Source organism: Chiloscyllium punctatum, chromosome 24, assembly GCF_047496795.1.
Source record: "Chiloscyllium punctatum isolate Juve2018m chromosome 24, sChiPun1.3, whole genome shotgun sequence".
Taxonomy (NCBI): Eukaryota; Metazoa; Chordata; class Chondrichthyes; order Orectolobiformes; family Hemiscylliidae; genus Chiloscyllium; species Chiloscyllium punctatum.
Window position 1 is genome coordinate 12,521,137 of NC_092762.1, and position 19,576 is coordinate 12,540,712.

General features: G+C 50.1%; 1 long non-coding RNA gene across 1 annotated transcript in view; it reads right to left on the reverse strand.

The window, feature by feature from the left end:
- The window catches only part of LOC140494443 (uncharacterized), an 81,739-nt gene extending 62,463 nt beyond the window's left edge, over positions 1-19,276 (reverse strand). The window contains exons 1-2 of the long non-coding RNA XR_011963965.1: positions 19,215-19,276; positions 18,158-18,273 (exon numbers count right to left, since the gene is read on the reverse strand). This is a non-coding gene — a long non-coding RNA (uncharacterized lncRNA). The remainder of the gene's footprint in view (positions 1-18,157; positions 18,274-19,214) is intronic.
- Between the last annotated feature and the right edge of the window lie 300 nt (positions 19,277-19,576).

Here is a 19,576-nt window from a genome sequence, read left to right on the forward strand (position 1 = left end):
TCCAATGAAAAAAGCTTGAGCTCCCTCTACCTTTCTTCGTAAGAACTGCCCTCCATTCCAGGCAGTATCTTGGTAAATCTCCTGTGTACGGTCTCTAAAACTTGCACAGCCTTCCTGTAAACAGGGGACCAGAACTGAACACAATATTCCATGTATGGTCTCACCAGGACGCTATAAAGATGCAGTAAAACCTCACAGCTCTTACAGTCAATCCCCTTCTAAGGGGAGCCAACACAACATATGCCTTTTTAACAACCCTACCAACGTGCGTGGCGATTTTGAAGGATCGATGGACACGGGCCCCATGATCTCTGTCCCTCCGCACTGCCAAGTCGTCTGCCTTTCACCCTGTATTCTGTTTTCAAGTTCAAACTTCCAGAATGAATCACTTCACACTTTTCCAGATTGAACTCCATCTGCCACTTCCAGCCCAGCTCTGCGTCCTGTCAATGTCCCATTGCAACCTACAACAGCCCTCCACATTCCCCACCACTCCACCAACCTTCATGTCATTGGCAAACTTCCTAACCTACTCTCCAACATCTACATCCAAGTCATTTATAAAAATCACAGAGAGCAGAGTCCCAGAGCCGATTGTTACAGAACCCCACTGGTCACTGAGCTCCAGGCTCAATACTGTCCATCTGCTGCAACCCTCTGTCTTCTCTGGGCCATCCAATCCTGTATCCAGACAGACAGATTTCCCTGTATCCCAATCATCCTTCTTTTCTGAATGAGCCATTAACATATTCTGCCATATCCTCAAAGAATTCAATAAGGTTTGTGAGGCATGAACTGACCCTTCACAAACCCATAATGACTGTGGCTAATTTAACTATGGTTTTCCAAGTAGTAATAAATCCTGTCTTTAGAGTCCTCACCAATAATCTGCAGACCACAGACATTCGACCAAATCGGTAATTCCCAGAATTCTACCTCTGTAACATGGCTCGGACTTTACAAATCTTCCCTCCTCTGCCATGATCCCCAGAAGGGCACTGGAGGGTTGTGGGGGGTTACAGAGTCAGGGAGGGATATCAGGACAGGAGGATTTTGCAGCCATTAGAAGGGTTGCAATGCCAAAAGGAGGCTTCAATAATTGTGAGGATTCATGGTGATGAAGGCATTTGAGGAGGGAGGGAGGATTGTAGGGTAATGAGAGGTTTCACAGTTTAGGTGTTTTGTTAGGACTGCAAGTGGTTACTGAGTTGGGGAGGGTGTAAGCACTGGTGGATATTACAGAAACATGTGGTTTTAGTTGCAATGGCAGGAAGAGGATTCAGGAAGCTGGAGAGTATGGGGGCTGAACGAGGTTACACAAATGGGAAGAGTTGTCAGGAGTGCAGGTGTTTACAGAGACAGCAATGGTCTGATCTGGAGCAGAGGACCCAGATTGGGAGGGATGTGGGTAGGGGAGGTGGTTTCACAGGGAGGGAGGACCATAGAGCCACAGGAGGTTACAGAAATGTGGAGAGCTGTAGGGCTGACAGGGATTCATGGAGATGGGAATGTTGGGAGGGATGGAGAAGTTTACAGGGATAAGGATGTTTGTAGGACAGGGCTGGTTCACAGACAGGGACTGTTTTAGGGAGCTGAGCAGATTACAGAGATAAAGATATTTGTATCGACTGGAAGAACAAACAGAGATATGGAGGGTAGTCATGACTGAAGATGTTTATAGACATAGGAAGGCTCACGTTCTGGGGGTTATGGAGGCTGTGGAATCTGGATTTCTTTTCAGAGACAGGGATAACAATTTTGGTCAGAAACAGTTTCACAGATAAGGGAGCATAGCACAAACAGGAGGAAGTTGGAGAGGAAGGAAACGTTTAAACAGATAGTGATGTAAGAGCTGGACAAGGTTATGGAGATGGGTAGATGGTGGAGACACAGGAGGAGCTTACATTGACATGGGGGTGATAGTGACAGGAGGGTGTTAAATAGATAGTGGGTTTTGTAGGGACTGGATTGGGAGAGGCACAGGCATGGAGTGAGTTCGACAGATCAGGATTACTGCAGAGACCTGAGAGGATTACACTGATAGGGATGGTGGTCGGGTCTCCACAGACTGTTGGTGTTTAGGGACTGGAAGAGATTTGGTAGATAGGGAGGGATGTAAGAGCTGCAGGAGCTTATGGAGAGTTGAAGAGTTGGAGCAATTTGCAGAGGTAGGTTTCTCAGACAGGAGTAGGTTATCGATAGTGAGGGTTGTGTGGTCTGAGTAAGTCAAAAAGAGGAGAGTTTTCACGTCTGGAAGAGGTTACACTGACAGGGACAGTTGAAGAGACTGAAGCAAAAATGTATGGATTAGGTTACACAGATAGGGAGGTGAGTAGGGACTGAAGGTGAATACACAAACACGGAGGGTTGTATTGTTAGACGGAGTGAGTGGGCCAGAGATTTACACAGATCAGGAAGGTTGTGTTTTTGGACAAGGTTACACTGATACAGACAGTGTCAGGGAGTGTTTAGTGGACAACAGAGGAGCTCAGAGAGAATGTATTATGGGGAGTGGAGGAGATTACAGACACAGAGATGGCTGTCGGGTTGAAAAGAGCTTCTACAGATCCTCGGTGCTGTAAAGCTGGAGGGAGGTTATAACAGTGAGTGTTGCCAAGACTTAATTACTTCACTGATATAGAGCAGGTCTCAGCACGTAACTGTCAAAGGGAAGTTGAGACAGTCCAGATGAGTTTTCAGAGATACAAATGTTTATGGGAGTTTCAAGAGGGAACAATGATTGGGAGTGCTGTACCAAATGGGAATAGTTATAGGGAGGGTTCAAAAAGCAGGAAGAGGTGACAGACATATCGATCTTTGTAAGGACTGGAGAAGGTTACATCGCCAAGGAGTGTTTTAGAGTCTGGAGGAGATTACAGTGTTTAGGAGAATATTGGGGATAAGGCAAGGTGTAAGAGACGGGGATGGTTGACAGGGCTGGACAATAACCTGAATAGAATCGCCATCGTGTGCAACCAGGCCATTCGGCCCAACCAGTCCATTCCAAAACTCTGAAGAGCATCCTACCCAGACCCACCCCTCTACCTATACATTAAACCCTGAATTTCTCGTGGTGAACTTACTTAAACCACACATTCCTGAATACCACAGTCAATTTATGATGGCCAATTCACTGATGGTGCAAATTTTGGACACACACACACACACACACACACACACACACACACACACACACACAGTGAGGGGATACACGCAGACACACAGTGAGGGAGGGACACATACGCAAATCGAGGGAGGGACACACGCACACACACGAAGCGAGGGAGGGACACACGCACACAACAAGGGAGGGACACACACACAGCGAGGGAGGGACACACATACACAGCGAGGAAGGGACACACATACACAGCGAGGAAGGGACACACATACACAGCGAGGAAGGGACACACATACACAGCGAGGAAGGGACACACATACACAGTGAGGAAGGGACACACATACACAGCGAGGGAGGGACACACATACACAGCGAGGGAGGGACACACATATACAGCGAGGGAGGGACACGCGCACACACAGCGAGGGAGGGACACGCGCACACACACAGCGAGGGAGGGACACGCGCACACACACAGCGAGGGAGGGACACGCGCACACACACAGCGAGGGAGGGACATGCACACACACAGCAGGAAAGAGACACGCACACACACAGCAAGTGAGGGACACACACAGACATGCAGCGAAGGGACACACACACACACACACACACTCACAGACAGTGAGGGAAGGACATGCACACACAGCGAGGGAGGGACATGCTGAAACACGCAGTGAGGGAGGGGACATGCACATACACAGCGAGGGAGGGACACGCACACAGCGAGGGAGATACACACACACACTCACACACAGCGAGGGAGGGACACGCACAGACACGCAGCGAAGGGGAACACACATACACACACAGACAGAGAGGGAAGGACATGCACACACAGCGAGGGAGGGACACACTGAGACACGCAGTGAGGGAGCGACACGCACACACACAGCGAGGGAGGGACACGCACACACACAGCGAGGGAGGGACACGCACACACACAGCGAGGGAGGGACACGCACACACACAGCGAGGGGGAAGGCACGTGCACACAAATTGAGAGGGGGCACACACACGCAAAGCGAGGGAGGGACACGCAAACAGACACACAGTGAGGGGAATACAGACAGACACACTGCGAGGGACAGGAACACACACACACACAGCGAGGGAGGGACGCGCACATACACACAGCGGGAACGGGGACACACACACGTAAAGCGAAGGAGGGACACGCACACATACACACAAACAAACACAGAGCAAGGGAGAGACGCCCACACACAGCGAGGTAGGGACAAACACACACTCTTACGGTGAGGGGAATACACGCAGACACACAGCGAGGGAGGTACACGCACATACACTGCAAGGAGGGACACGCACACACTGCGAAGGAGGGACAAGCTCACACATGTCGAGGGGGAGGGCATGTGGACAGAAATTGAGAGGGGGCACGCACACACACAGCGAGGGAGGGACACGCACACACAACGAGGGGGGAAGCGCAGACACAATGAGGGGATATACACAAAGAGCAATGGAGGGACACATACACACACAAACACACACAAACAAAGAGCGAGGGAGTGACACGCGCACACAGAGCAAGAGGGACACACACACACAAAGCGAGGGTGGGATACGCACATACACTCCTAGAGGGACACACATTCTCACAGCAAGTGGGGGGCACACACACAGTGAGGGAGGGACATGTGCAAGCACAGAAACACAGACACATGCAGCGAGGGAGGAACTCACGCACAGAAACACGCACACACAGAGCAAGAGAGGAACACTCGCAAACACACCAGCGAGGGTGAGACACATGCACACACAGCGAGGGAGGTCCAACACACACACACACACACACACACACACACACACACACACACACACACACAAACAAAGCAAGAGAGGGACACTCACAAACACAGCGAGGAGGAGACACATGCACACACAAGAGGGAAGGCCACACACACGCGTGCACATCTAGAGGGACACACACACACACACACACACACACACACACACAGAGCAAGAGAGGGACACGCACACACAGCGAGGGAGGGTCACACACAAACACACACACACACAGAGCAAGAGAGGGACACACACACACACAGCGAGGGGGAGACACATGCACACAGCGACGGAGGGCCATGCACAGCAACAGGGACAAACACATGCACACACACATACACAGCAAAGGGGGGGATCTCACACATACACAGCGAGGGAGGGACACGCACACACACACAACAGCAAGGGGGACACGCACACTCACAGCATGGGAGGAGACACACTTACACACACACACACACACACACACACACACAGCGAGGGAGGGACACGCAGTGAAGGGGGGACACACAAACACATATAGTGAGGATATGACACGTACACACACACAGTAAGGAAGGGACACCCACACACACGGCGAGGGAGGGATATGCACACACACAGCGAGGGAGGGACACCCACACACAGGGAAGGAGGGACAAGTAGACACACGGCGAGGGGGAGGGCAAGTGCACAGAAATTGAGAGGGTGCACGCACACACAGCGACTGGGGATACGCACAGGCACAGCGAGGGAGGGATACGCGCACACACAGCGAGGGGGGACATGCACTCACACACCGAGGGGAGATGCGCACATACAGTGAGAGGGATATACACAAAGAGCAAGGGTGGGACACACACACAGCAAGAGGGACACACACACACATACACAGAGCAAGGGGGGAAAGTCACACATACACACACACACACATCCAGGGAGGGACATGACACACACAGCGAGGGAGGGACACACACACAAACACACACACACAGAGCTAGGGAGGGAAGGACATGCACAAACAGTGTGGGAGGGACAGGCACACACAGCGAGGGACAGACATACACATACACAGCGAGGGAGACACACACACACACACACAGAAGGAGGAACAAGCACACACATGACGAGGGGGAGGAAATGTGCACAGAAAGTGAGAGGGGGCACGCACACACAGTGAGAGGGGACACACACTGACACGGCGAGGGAGGGACACAGGCACACACAGCAAGGGGGGACATGCACTCACACAGTGATGGGGATATACACAAAGAGCAAGGGAGGGACACACATACACACAAACACACACAAACACACACAGAGCAAGGGGGAAAAGTCACACATACACAGCGAGGGAGGGACACGCACATACACAGCAATGGGGACACACACACACACACACACACAGAGCGAGGGAGGGACACACACACACTCACACACACAGCGAGCGAGGGACACACAAACAGCGAGGGAGTGAAACGTACACATACAGTGAGAGAGTGACACACACACACAAACACACACAGTGAGGCAGGGAAGGACACGCACACACACAGAGCAAGTGAGGGACACACACTCACAGCAAGAGAGGGACACGCACACACACAGCGAGGGGGGAGACACATGCTCACTCAACGAGGGAGGGCCAAGCACACACTCGCACAGCAAGAGGAACACACACACACACACACACAGAGCAAGGGTGGAAAGTCATACTTACACAGCGAGGGAGGGACACGCACATAAACAGAGCGAGAGAGGGACAAGCACACACGCACAGAGTGAGGGAGGACGTACACACACAGTGAGGGAGGGACACTCAGCGAAGGGACACACACACAGGCACAGTGAGGGAAAGACATGCATGCGCACATACACAGAGAGAGAGTGAGGGACACACACAGAGCGAGGGACGGGGACACACACACGCGCAATGTGAAGGAGTGACATGCAAACACACACAGTGAGAGGGGGATACACGCAGACACACAGTGAGGCAGGGACACACAAACACAGACACACACAGAGCAAGAGAGGGACACTCGCAAACACAGCGAGGGGGAGACACATGCACACACACGCACAGCAAGAGGTACACTTACACACACACACACAGAGCAAGAGAGGGACACGCACGCACACACACAACCAGGGAGGGATATGCACACACAGCAAGGGAGGGTAACACACAAACACACACACACACACACACACAGAGGGAGGGACACGCACATACACACATATACACACACACAGCGAGGGAGGGACACGCACACACACAGCGAGTGAGGGACACGCAGTGAAGGGGTGACACAAGAACACATACTGTGAGGATGTGACACGTACACACACACAGCGAGGAAGAGATACACACACACACAGCGAGAGAGGGACGTGCTGAGACATGCAGCGAGGGAGGGACACACACACAGGGAAGGAGGGACAAGCACACACACGGCGAGGGGGGAGGAAATGTGCACAGAAAGTGAGGGGACACGCACACACAGTGAGTGGGACAGGCACTGACACAGCGAGGGAGGGACACAATCACACAGAGCAAGGGGGGACATGCACTCACACAGCGAGGGGAATATACACAAAGAGCAAGGGAGGGACACACACACACACACACACACAAAGCCATGGAGGGACACACACACAAACTCACACAGCGTGACGCACAGTGAGGAATTGACACGCATGCATACACACACACACACACCGAGGGAGGGACACTCACATACACTGCAAAAGGGACACACATACTCACAACAAGAGGGACACACACACAGTGAGAGTGGGACACACACACACACACGGAGGGAAGGACATGCACACACACAGCGAGGGAGGACACGCACACACAGCGAGGGAAGGACATGCACACACACAGCGAGGGAGGGATATACACCAACACACAGAGTGAGAGACGGACACGCACATAAACAGCAAGGGAAGGACACACGCACACACAGGGAATGAGGGACAAGCAGACACACGGTGAGGGGGATGGCATGTGCACAGAAATTGAGAGGGGGCACACACACACAGCGAGACGGGACACACACAGACATGGCGAGGGAGGGACACACGCACACACAGCAAGAGGGGACAGGCACTCACACAGCGAGGGGCGATGCGGACACACAATGGTGGGGATATGCACAAAGAACAAGGGAGGGATACACACTCACAAAGCGAGGAAGTGACACGCGCACACACAGCAAGAGGCACACACACACACGCACAAAGCAAGGGAGGGACACGCGCATAGACACACAGCAAGGAAGGGGCACACACACACACACACACACGCAGCGAGGGAAGGACACTCACATACACTGTAAAAGGGTCACACATACTCACAACAAGAGGGGACACGTACACACAGAGAGGGATGGACACGCTCATGCCCAAGCACACAAACACAGACACACAGCGAGAGAGGGGCACGCACACACACAGCCAGTGAGGGACATGGACACACACACACACACACACACACACACACACACACACACAGCGAGGGAGGGTCACACACACACACACACACACACAGAGCAAGAGAGGGTCACGCACACACACAGCGAGGGGGAGACACATGCACACAGCGACGGAGGGCCATGCACAGCAAGAGGGACAAACACACGCACACACACATACACAGCGAAGGGGGGGATCTCACACATACACAGCGAGGGAGGGACACGCACACACACACACACACACACACACACACACACACACAGTGAGGGAGGGACACACACACACACACACACACACACACACACACACACAGTGAGGAGGGACACACACACACACACACACACACACACACACACAGTGAGGAGGGACACACACACACACACACACACACAGTGAGGAGGGACACACACACACACACACACACACACAGTGAGGAGGGACACACACACACACACACACACACACACAGTGAGGAGGGACACACACACACAGTGAGGAGGGACACACACACACAGTGAGGAGGGACACACACACACACACACACAGTGAGGAGGGACACACACACACACACATACAGTGAGGAGGGACACACACACACACACACACACACACAGTGAGGAGGGACACACACACACACACACACACACAGTGAGGAGGGACACACACACACACACACACACACACACACAGTGAGGAGGGACACACACACACACAGTGAGGGAGGGACACACACACACACAGTGAGGGAGGGACACACACACACACACACACACACACAGTGAGGAGGGACACACACACACACAGTGAGGAGGGACACACACACACACAGTGAGGAGGGACACACACACACACACACACACACACAGTGAGGAGGGACACACACACACACACACACACAGTGAGGAGGGACACACACACACACACACACACACAGTGAGGAGGGACACACACACACACACACACAGAGCAAGGGAGGGACACGCACACACACAGCGAGGGAGGGACACACAGCAAAGGAGGGACAAGCACACACACCACGAGGGGGAGGGCATGTGCACACAAATTGAGAGGGGGCACACACACGCAAAGCAAAGGAGGGACACGCACACACAGAGCGAGGGAGGGACACGCACACACAGACAGCGAGGGAGCGACACATGCATGAGAAAGCACACAAACACAGACAGACACAGCGAAAGAGTTACACACACACACACACACACACACACACACACACACACACACACACACACAGCAAGAGAGGGACACACGCCCACACAGCGAGGGGGGAGACACATGCTCACCCAACGAGGGAGGGCCAAGCACACACTCGCACAGCAAGAGGGACACACACACACATACACACAGTGAGGAGACACACACACACACACACACACACACACACACAGAGCAAGGGAGGGACACGCACACACACAGCGAGGGAGGAACACACACACGCAGAGCGAGGGAGGGACACGCAGCGAAGGGACACACACACAGACACAGTGAGGGAAGGACATGCACAGTCAGTGAGGAAAGGAAATGCATGCGCACATACACAGAGAGCGAGGGACACACACACAGTGAGGGAGTGACACACACACACAGAGCAAGGGAGGGACACGCTGAGACACGCAGCGAGGGAGGGAGCATGGACACACACAGCGAGGGAGGGACACACACACACAGCGAGGAAGCGACACGCACACACATAGCGAGAGAGGGACACACAGTGAAGGAGGGACAAGCACACACACCACGAGGGGGAGGGCATGTGCACACAAATTGAGAGGGTGCACACACATGCAAAGCGATGGAGGGACACACACATACACACAGTGAGGGGGATACATGCAGACACACGGCGAGGGAGGGACACACACAGTGAGGGACAGGGACACACACACGCAAAGTGAAGGAGGGACACGCAGACACACACACAGCGATGAGGGACACACACACACACACAGCGAGGGAGGGACACACACACACACAGCGAGGGAGGGACACACACACACACAGCGAGGGAGGGACACACACACACACAGCGAGGGAGGGACACACACACAAAGCAAGTGCGACGCGCACACAGTGAGAGAGGGGCGCGCGCGCACACACACACACACACACACAGCGAGGGAGGGACACACAGACACACAGTGAGTCAGTGATATGCATACACACACATACAGAGCGAGGAGAGGACACCCTCACACACTGCAAGAGGGGCACACGCACACAGCGAGGGTGGGACACGCACACACACAAGAAGGTTGAGACACGCAGACACAGCGAGGGTGGGACATTGCTCAGAAAGCGAGAGGGGACACACACACACAAAGTGAGGGATGGTGACACACACGCATACGCACACACAAATAAAAACACACAGCGAAGGAGGGACATGCACACACACAGTGAGGGAGGGATATGCTCACACACATCGTGAAGGAGGGACATGCTCACACACAGCAAGGGAGGTACAAACACACAAGTGAGGAGAGTTACACACACACAGCGAGGGAAGGGGACACACACACGCATACACACACAAACACAGAACAATGGAGGGACACGTGCACACACAGTGATGTGTCTCCTCGGACGTGTAATTATCCAGCTCTCACTCCAGTCTGCGCCCTCACAGGGTCACCGTCTCTGTGACTCCCAGGTACAACTAGGCCTCGATCCTCAGGGCTGATTTATATTCTCCCAGGTGTGAGTCAGCCTCAAGCTCCTGCTCCAAGTTGCTCCCTCACACGGTCACTCCCTCTGTGACTCGGTGCTGATTTCGAGCCTCCTGCTCTGCTTTTTATCCAAATCCAAGTCCCAGTCGGCCTTGACCCTCGCTGCTGATTTATATTCTCCCGCTCTGTGCTGCTCTCTCTCAGGTTCTCTCCCCTTGTGACTCCCAGGTAATGGTAGGCCTCAAGCCTCAGCTGAGATTTATAACATCCCATTCCCCACTGCTCTCTTACAGGATCGCCGTTGTGCATGGAAGACAGTGGGAAAGAGGAGGATTAGACAGAGCAGAGGGTGTTACAGTGATTGAGGGAGCTGTAGGGGATGAAACAGGTTATCTGGTAAGCTAGGCAGACCTGCAGTATCTAAAGAACTTTACTGGAAGATACAGCGAAAGTTGCAGACACTGAACAAGGCAAAGGAAATAGAGAGATGGTGGCTTGTTCATGACGGTGCTTTGTAGAGTCTAAAGGGCTTCAAAGTTTGGGAGAAGATCTGTAGCATGGGTGCTCGTTGTTGTGGTTCTGTTCACCGAGTTGGGAATTTGTGTTGCAGACGTTTCGTCCCCTGTCTAGGTGACATCCTCAGTGCTTGGGAGCCTCCTGTGAAGCGCTTCTGTGATCTTTCCTCCGGGATTTATAGTGATTTGTATCTGCCGCTTGCGGTTGTCATATCCAGCTGTCCGCTGCAGTGGCCAGTATATTGGGTCCAGGTCGATGTGCTTATAGATTGAATCTGTGGATGAGTGCCATGCCTCGAGGAATTCCCTGGATGTTCTCTGTTTGGCTTGTTCTATAATAGTAGTGTTGTCCCAGTCGAACTCACGTTGCTTGTCATCTGCATGTGTGGCTACTAAGGATAGCTGGTCGTGTCGTTTCGTGGCCAGTTTGGTGTTCATGGGTGCGGATCATTAGCTGTCTTCCTGTTTGTCCTATGTAGTGTTTTGTGCAGTCCTTGCATGGGATTTTGTACACTACATTGGTTTTGCTCATGCTGGTCAGGTCCATCGTCCTGGTGAGTTGTTGTCTGAGAATGGCTGTTGGTTTGTGTGCTGTTATGAGTCCTAGTGGTCGCAGTAGTCTGGCTGTCAGTTCGGAAATGTTCCTGATGTATGGTAGTGTGGCTAGTCCTTTGGGTCGTGGCATGTCTTCATTCCGTTGTCTTTCCCTTAGGCATCTGTGGATGAAATTGCGTGGAGTTTCACCCCACCCCGCAGCTCACCAATAGGAAAAACAACACACTGAGAAACCATCAATAAAAAACGGACAGATAACCAGGTTTGACCGACAGGGAATGAAAACTGAAACCAACAACACCCCCAGATTCTATGGACTACCTAAAGTTCACAAACCAGACATCCCACTCAGACCCATAGTATCACTACCAGGGACACCATCACACAAACTGGCTAAAGAATTACAGCAGAAACTGAAACACCTGATCAGCGGATCCAGACACTCTGTACAGTCAACACAGGAATTCTTGGACATCATCAGAAATACACACATAGACAAGGTAGAAACTATGGTCTCATTTGATGTAATGGCACTGTTCACCTCTATCGACAAAACCCTAGCCAGAGAAACAATAGCCAACCTGCTGGACATACAGAACAGACAACAGGACGTTGAACCTATCAACAAAGACGGCATACTCAAACTACTGGACCTGTGCCTCACAACACACTTCACATTCAACAACCAAATATATGAACAAATCAACGGCACACCCATGGACTCACCCATCTCTGGACTCATAGCAGAAGTGGTAATGCAAAGATTAGAACAAACAGTCTTACTGCAAATTCAACCCAAACTCTGGGTCAGATACGTGGAGGACACCTTTGTAATCATTAAAAACACAGAAATAGAGAACACACACCGGATCATCAACGCCACACTCACCGCAATCCGATTCACAAGAGAGAAAGAAAAGGACAACCAACTCCCATTCCTAGACGTGACGGTACAGAGAACACCGAATGGAGAATTCACCACAAAGGTTTACAGGAAAGCCACACACACAGACCAAGTCCTGATCTATGAAAGCAACCACCTCAACACACACAAAAGAAGTTGCATCAAAATACTGTTCAAAAGGGCCACAACACACTGCAGTACACACAACTGCAAAAAGAGGAAGAATGTATCCACCAAAAACGGATTCCCCCCGCAATTTCATTAGGGATTGTCTGTATGGATTTGCTAGACGACTGTCCTCTGATATTGATGAGGGCAGTGCAGATGATGTGGTTTATATGGAGTTCATTAAGGTCTTTGACAAGGTCCCACAAGGAAGGCTGGTCCAAAGGGAAGATCCCATGGGATCCAAGGTCAGTTGGTAAATTGGCTCCACAATTGGTGGAGGGTTGGTTTTGTGATTGAAAGCCTTTGCCCAGCGGGTGTACCACAGGGATCTGTGCAGGAACCATTGCTGTTCATTATGGACATTAATCACTCGGATGTGAAAGCAGAAGGTAACATTAGTAGGTTTGCAGATGATATGAAAGGCGACGGTGTTGTCCACAGTGAGGAGGATGGACTCAGGCTGCAGTCTGATATCGATCAGATGATAAACTGAACAGAGTAATGTCAGACAGAGTTTACTTCTGGTCACTGTGAGGTAATGCACTGTGGGAAGTCTAATAAATGAATGATATACATCATGAATGGTAGGTCCTCCTGGAGAACTGAGGAATACAGGGACCTTAGTGAACAAGTCCCTGGATGTCTGAAGGTGTCAGCACAGGTAGACAGGGTGGGGAATACACCTGAACTGGGAGCAGGAGGGGGACCCACATCCTGGTGGGGAACGTTGCTGGAGCTGCTCGAAGGGATTTAAACTCGTCTGGCAGGGCTGGGTGACCCCAAAGATTCGTAAGGCCAGAAAGAAAGTTGAGGTTGGTACAAATGTTCAAGAGAGCAATATAAGTAGACAAGGCAGGCAAGAACATAGCAGACAATTAGGGAAAACTGGTGGATTAAACTGCAGTTATTTCAATGCAAAAGGCCCAGACAGATAAGGCAGATGAACCCAGAGCATGGATGGGAAAATGGGATTGGGATCCCATAGATATTACAGAAACACAGCTGAGGGAGCAACAGGACCAGCAGCTCAATGTTCTGGAGACAGATACTACAGGAAGGATAGAACAGGAGGCAAAACAGGAGGAGAGCTGGTGGGTTTGATTGGGGGAAACATCCCAGCAGTACCTCGAGGGAGGATTCATGTAGGATCGCCCAGTTAAATGATATTAGTGGAACTGAGAAATAAAAATTGGTCATTAGTTTTCTACGGTCAGACTACAGCGATAGGCAATGGGAGATGGAGGAGCAAATATGTCAGGAGATTTCAGACATCTCTTAGAATAATAGGGTTGTAATGATAGGGGATCTTAACCGTTCCAAACCTGGACTGGGATTGTTACTAAGTTAAGCATTTGGTTAGAAGGAATTTGTTAAGTGTGTTCCGAAAACTCCCAGTCATTATGTAAGTGGCCCAACTGGAGAATGGGGCCAAACCTGACCTCCCCTTGGGAAACAAGGTCGGGAACGGGACTGAGGTGTTAGTGGGGGAGCACATTGGAAAGTTACCACAATTGTATTAGTTTGAAAATAGCGATGGAAAAGGACAGGCCTGGTCCACAAGTTAAAGTTATTCAATGGAGCAAGATAGTATTAGACATGATTTTTTAAAGTAGATCAGGGGAGAGTATTTGCAGATAAAGGGAAATCTGGCAAGTCGGAATATTTTAAACCCAAGATAAAAGGAGCGTTCAGCGCCAGCGTGTTCCTGTTAGTGTGCAGCTCAATGCTGACTGAATTTGGAAACACTGGCTGAGTTTCGAGGCTGTGGTCAAGAAAAAGGGGGTCACATGTCAGATATAACTGGCTGACTCAAGGGAATCCCTTCAGGATCATCGGGGCTGTAGAAATACACTTAGTGTGGAAATCAGGAATGTAATAAGGGGACACGAGATCGCTTTGGCAGAGAAAGTTAAGGAGAATCCAAAGAGATTCTACAAGTGAATTAAGAGCAAAAGAAGAGCTCGGGACAAACCCGGTCTCCTTAATGATCAATGAAGGCAACAATGTGTGAAACGACAAGATCCGAAACAAATATTTCACTTTGGAACTTACTGTGGATAAAGACTGGGGCACTCAGGGAACTAAACAGTGTTTGGCCTGACCACTATTGGATTACTGTGTGCAATTCTGGTCTCAATGCCATCGGAAGGATGTTGTGGAACATGAAAGGGTTCAGAAGAAATGACCAAAGATGTTGCCAGGGTTGGAGGGTTTGTGCTTCAGGGAAAAGCCTGAATAGGCTGGGGCTGTTTTCACTTGAACATGGGAAGCTGTGGAGTTAACCGATAAAAGGTGTTTAAAATCATGATGGTCATCGATAGGGTAAATAGACAAGGTCATTTCCCCAGGCGAGGGAAACTTTTCAAAGGAACCTCAAGAATAACTGGCTCCCGCAGAGTGGATGGAATAAGCTGCCAGAGCAAATAGTGGAGGCTGATAGAAATACATTTAAAAGGCATGTGGATGGGTGTACGAATAGCAAGGGTTCAGAGGGATATTGGGAAAATTGTGGCAAATGTGACTAGAAACGTCATGCAGGAGTTGGTCCGAAGGGCCTGTTTCTGTGCTGTACATTTCTATGACTCAATGTCTTGAAATGAGTCCACATTACAGAAAAGGAGGTGCTGAAGGTTTTAAAACACAAAGGTAGATAAATCCCCAGGACCTGATCAAATGGATCTCAGGACATTGTGGGAAGCTGGTGAAGAAATTGTAGGGCCCCTAACAGAGATATTTGTAACTTAGAGAGCTAGGTGTGATAGGCTGTTAGACTGGAGGGTGGCATTGTGGACAGTGAAGAAGGTTTTCTGGGATTACAAAGGGATCCTGATGAAAGGTGTGAATGGCTGAAAAACTATCGATGGAGTTCAATCTGAATAAATGCGAGGTAATGCATTTTGTACAACAAACCCGGGTAGGGCTTATACAATTAATGGCAAGACCTTCAGTAGTGTTGTAGAACAGAGGGACCTCAGGGTTCAGCTACATAATTCTTTGAAGTTTGTGACATGGAGAGACAGGATAGTTTAAAAAAAGGTGCTTGCCTCACTTGCTTTCATTGCTCAGTCCTTTGGATATAGGAGTTGGAAAGTCGCATTGAGATTATACAGGCCATTGGTGAGTCCTCTTCTGGAATACTGTGTCCAGTTCTGGTCGCCCAGTTATAGGAAGGACATTATTAAGTTGGAAAGGGTTGGGAGGAGATTTACTGGGATGTGGCTGGGTACGAAAGGCTTCAGTATAAAGAAAGGCTGAATAGGTTGGTATTTTTCACTGAAACCTGAATGTTGACAGATGACCTCATAGAAGTTTATAAAATCATGTGGGGGATAGATAGAGTTAATGGGAGTTGTCTTTTCCCATGGACAGGGGAGTTTCAAGACAAGGCACAACATTTTTAAGTTTAGAGGAGAGACATTTAAAAAAAAAAAGACTTGAGAGGCACATTGTTACACAGAGGGTGGGTTGTGTGTGAAATGAACTTCCCAAGAACATGGGGACAATTAAAATGTTTAACAGACATTTAGATTAGTACAGGAATAGGAACGGTTTGAAGGGATATGATCCAGAAACAGGCAGGTGGGATGAGATCTGTTTTAGAGTATGGTTAGCGTTAACTGAACAGTGCGGTCTGACTCTCCAACTATGATTATAATGTTGTGTCATTAATTAAGAAAGGCTGCAAGAGAAAGCCAGGGAACTTCAGACTGATGAGCCAGACATCAGGGTAGGTCAGTTGTTGGAGGTCATTCTGAGAGGTAGGCCTTACATGCATTTGGAAAGATAAGGCCTGATTACGGACAGCCAGCATGGCTTTGTGCATGGGAAAACATGTCCCACAAACTTGACTGGAGTTTGCTCAAGATGTGACCAAAATGATAGACGAAGGGGCCAAGGAATGAAAGATGGAGTTTAATTCAGTTGTTGGATTTAGTTCAGACAAACCAAGGAGGACTAACACGGGTAATGGTTGGGCCCTGAACAGTGTTGTAGAAAAGAGAGAGACCAAGGGGTGCAGTTACATTGTTCCTTTGACTGGCATCACAGGGCGACAGGGTGTTGAAAGCGGCAATTGGCACACTTGTGAGAGCATTGGTGAGAGCATTGAGTACATGAGTTGGAGATATTGGTAACTCTGTCGTCAATATTTTTCCTGGGCAGAGGAGGCCACGGGGTGACCTTATACAAGTTTATGAAACCATGTATGGTCTAAGTAAGGTGAATTGCCAAGGGTAGGTGAGTCCAAAGATAGAGGCATAAACGTGACGTGAGACAGCAAGGATTTAAAGAGGGAACTGAGGGGCAACATTATCCACAGAGGATGGTGCATAGACGGAATGGACTGCCAGAGGAAATGGTAAAAACAAGTACAATTACAACATGGAAAAGACACTCGAGCAGGTACATGGAGAGGAGAAGGTTTGAAGGGCTATGGGCCAAACACAGGCAATTCTGACTCATTCCATTTAGGAAACCTCGGCCGAAGAGTCATACCACACAGAAACAGAACCTCTGTCTCCAGTTATTGGAGGAGGAGACTATCGAGACACGGCATGTTGTAGAGACTGAAGCAAGTTACAGCGATACAGATGGTCATCTGGACGGGAGGTTTCAAATATGTGAAATAATTGGTGAGAGGGGAGGAGATGACAGAGATAGGAACTGTTATAGGAGTTAGAATGAATGAAGACACTGGTCCTCAATACAAGCCATAGATACAATGTTGGAGAGGGAAAAAGGAACAGAAAGATCCCAGGCAGCATTACCACCCTCTCGGGGGAGGCCTGCTTTCCCCTCAGTTGTTCTGATGCTCCCTAAGAAAGCACAAGCCTGGACTGATAACTGGGAACTCCCGATGCTGTCTCATTGCAACAAAACTTGCAGCAGGCGTGGTGATTATTACTTTCTGCTCTGTGCACTGGAATGATCTTACCTGGCAGCAGGATTTATTGAAGACTCCCGACCTCCCTGACTTTGTCTTTCTGGCTGACCAACCATCGTCCCAACCAGCAGTTGGCAAGTCTATTGAGTCTGGAACTTCATGAGTACCTGTAGAGGACACAGAAATAGGCAGAATGGGCAATTAGACGAATGCTTTGAGGGTTACACATATAGAATGGCACTGAGCCCACAGAGATCTGGAAAATCCTGACCTGTGTTGCCTCATCTCTCTGGAGTGGAGAATTCTGTTGGCTCATGATCTGGAGTAGCTTCAAAAGTGAGAGATGCTGACAGAGGCAGCAATTAGACCCACACAGTGAGGGATACCACATGGAAAGTTACCGAGTCACATCATCAGAATGCCGGGTCAAACAATTGTGCAGGGAGAAAGGGTTTTGATTCATGTTGCACTGGGATATACAAACTGTGAGCAGGCGAAGTGATGGCCTAGAGGCATTATTGTGTGACAATTTATCCAGAAACTCAGCAAGTGTTCTCTGGACACAGGTTCTAATCCCACCATTGCAAATGATTGAATGTGAAGTAAATGCTTCAAAAACAATGTAATTAAAACCTTGTAAGTGAGTATTAAACAATTGCTGATGTTAAGAAAAATCCATCGGGTGCATTCCTGTCTTTAGTGAAGTAATCGAAGATGGGACTGGGATATCACAGGTATTCCAGAAACAACAGCTGAGGGAGGGACAGGACAGGCAGCTCAATGTTCCAGGGGACAGATGCTGCAGGAAGGACAGAAGGGGAGCTGAGAGAGGAGGAGAGCTGCTGTTTCTGATTGGGTGAAACCACACAGCAGGACTGAGAGAGGATATTCCTGTGGGATCGCCCAGTGAAGCTGTGTTCGTGGAATTAATCAATAACAATGGGGCTTCCCTTTCCTCTGATTGTTCTACAGACCCCCAGAGCCCCGCCCTCCTGCACCTTGACCTTCTCAAGATGGCGGCCCTCAGTCCCGCGCTCCCTCTTCCCTCAAACAAATGGCGGCCGTGACCCTGGGCCCCTTCCCTGATCAGAGACCGCCACCTCCTTACCCGGGCCTGGAGGGTCTTTTTCGAGTTATTTTTAACCTGTATCCAGGAATTGTGAAATCTCTCCGCTCCATTTTCCCGGCGAGGCTCCCACACACCGGCTCTAAGCGCCGCTCTCTGAGGCCGATCGCAGCCGCTGCCGGAGAAAGCCGCTCCATGTCTCTCTCTCTGTGTCCTGATCAATGTGACATTGCGCATGCTCCACATAGAAACCAAACCGCGCGTGCGTCTGAGATTATCTGTGAGTTTATAGAGAATATTCATATCAGCACAGGATCATGGGTAAAATATTTGTCATTAACAGTTACTCTGTCCAGTTACAGTCATTGAGATCATTAGTATGCAAATAGATTGTTCGCTCCAAC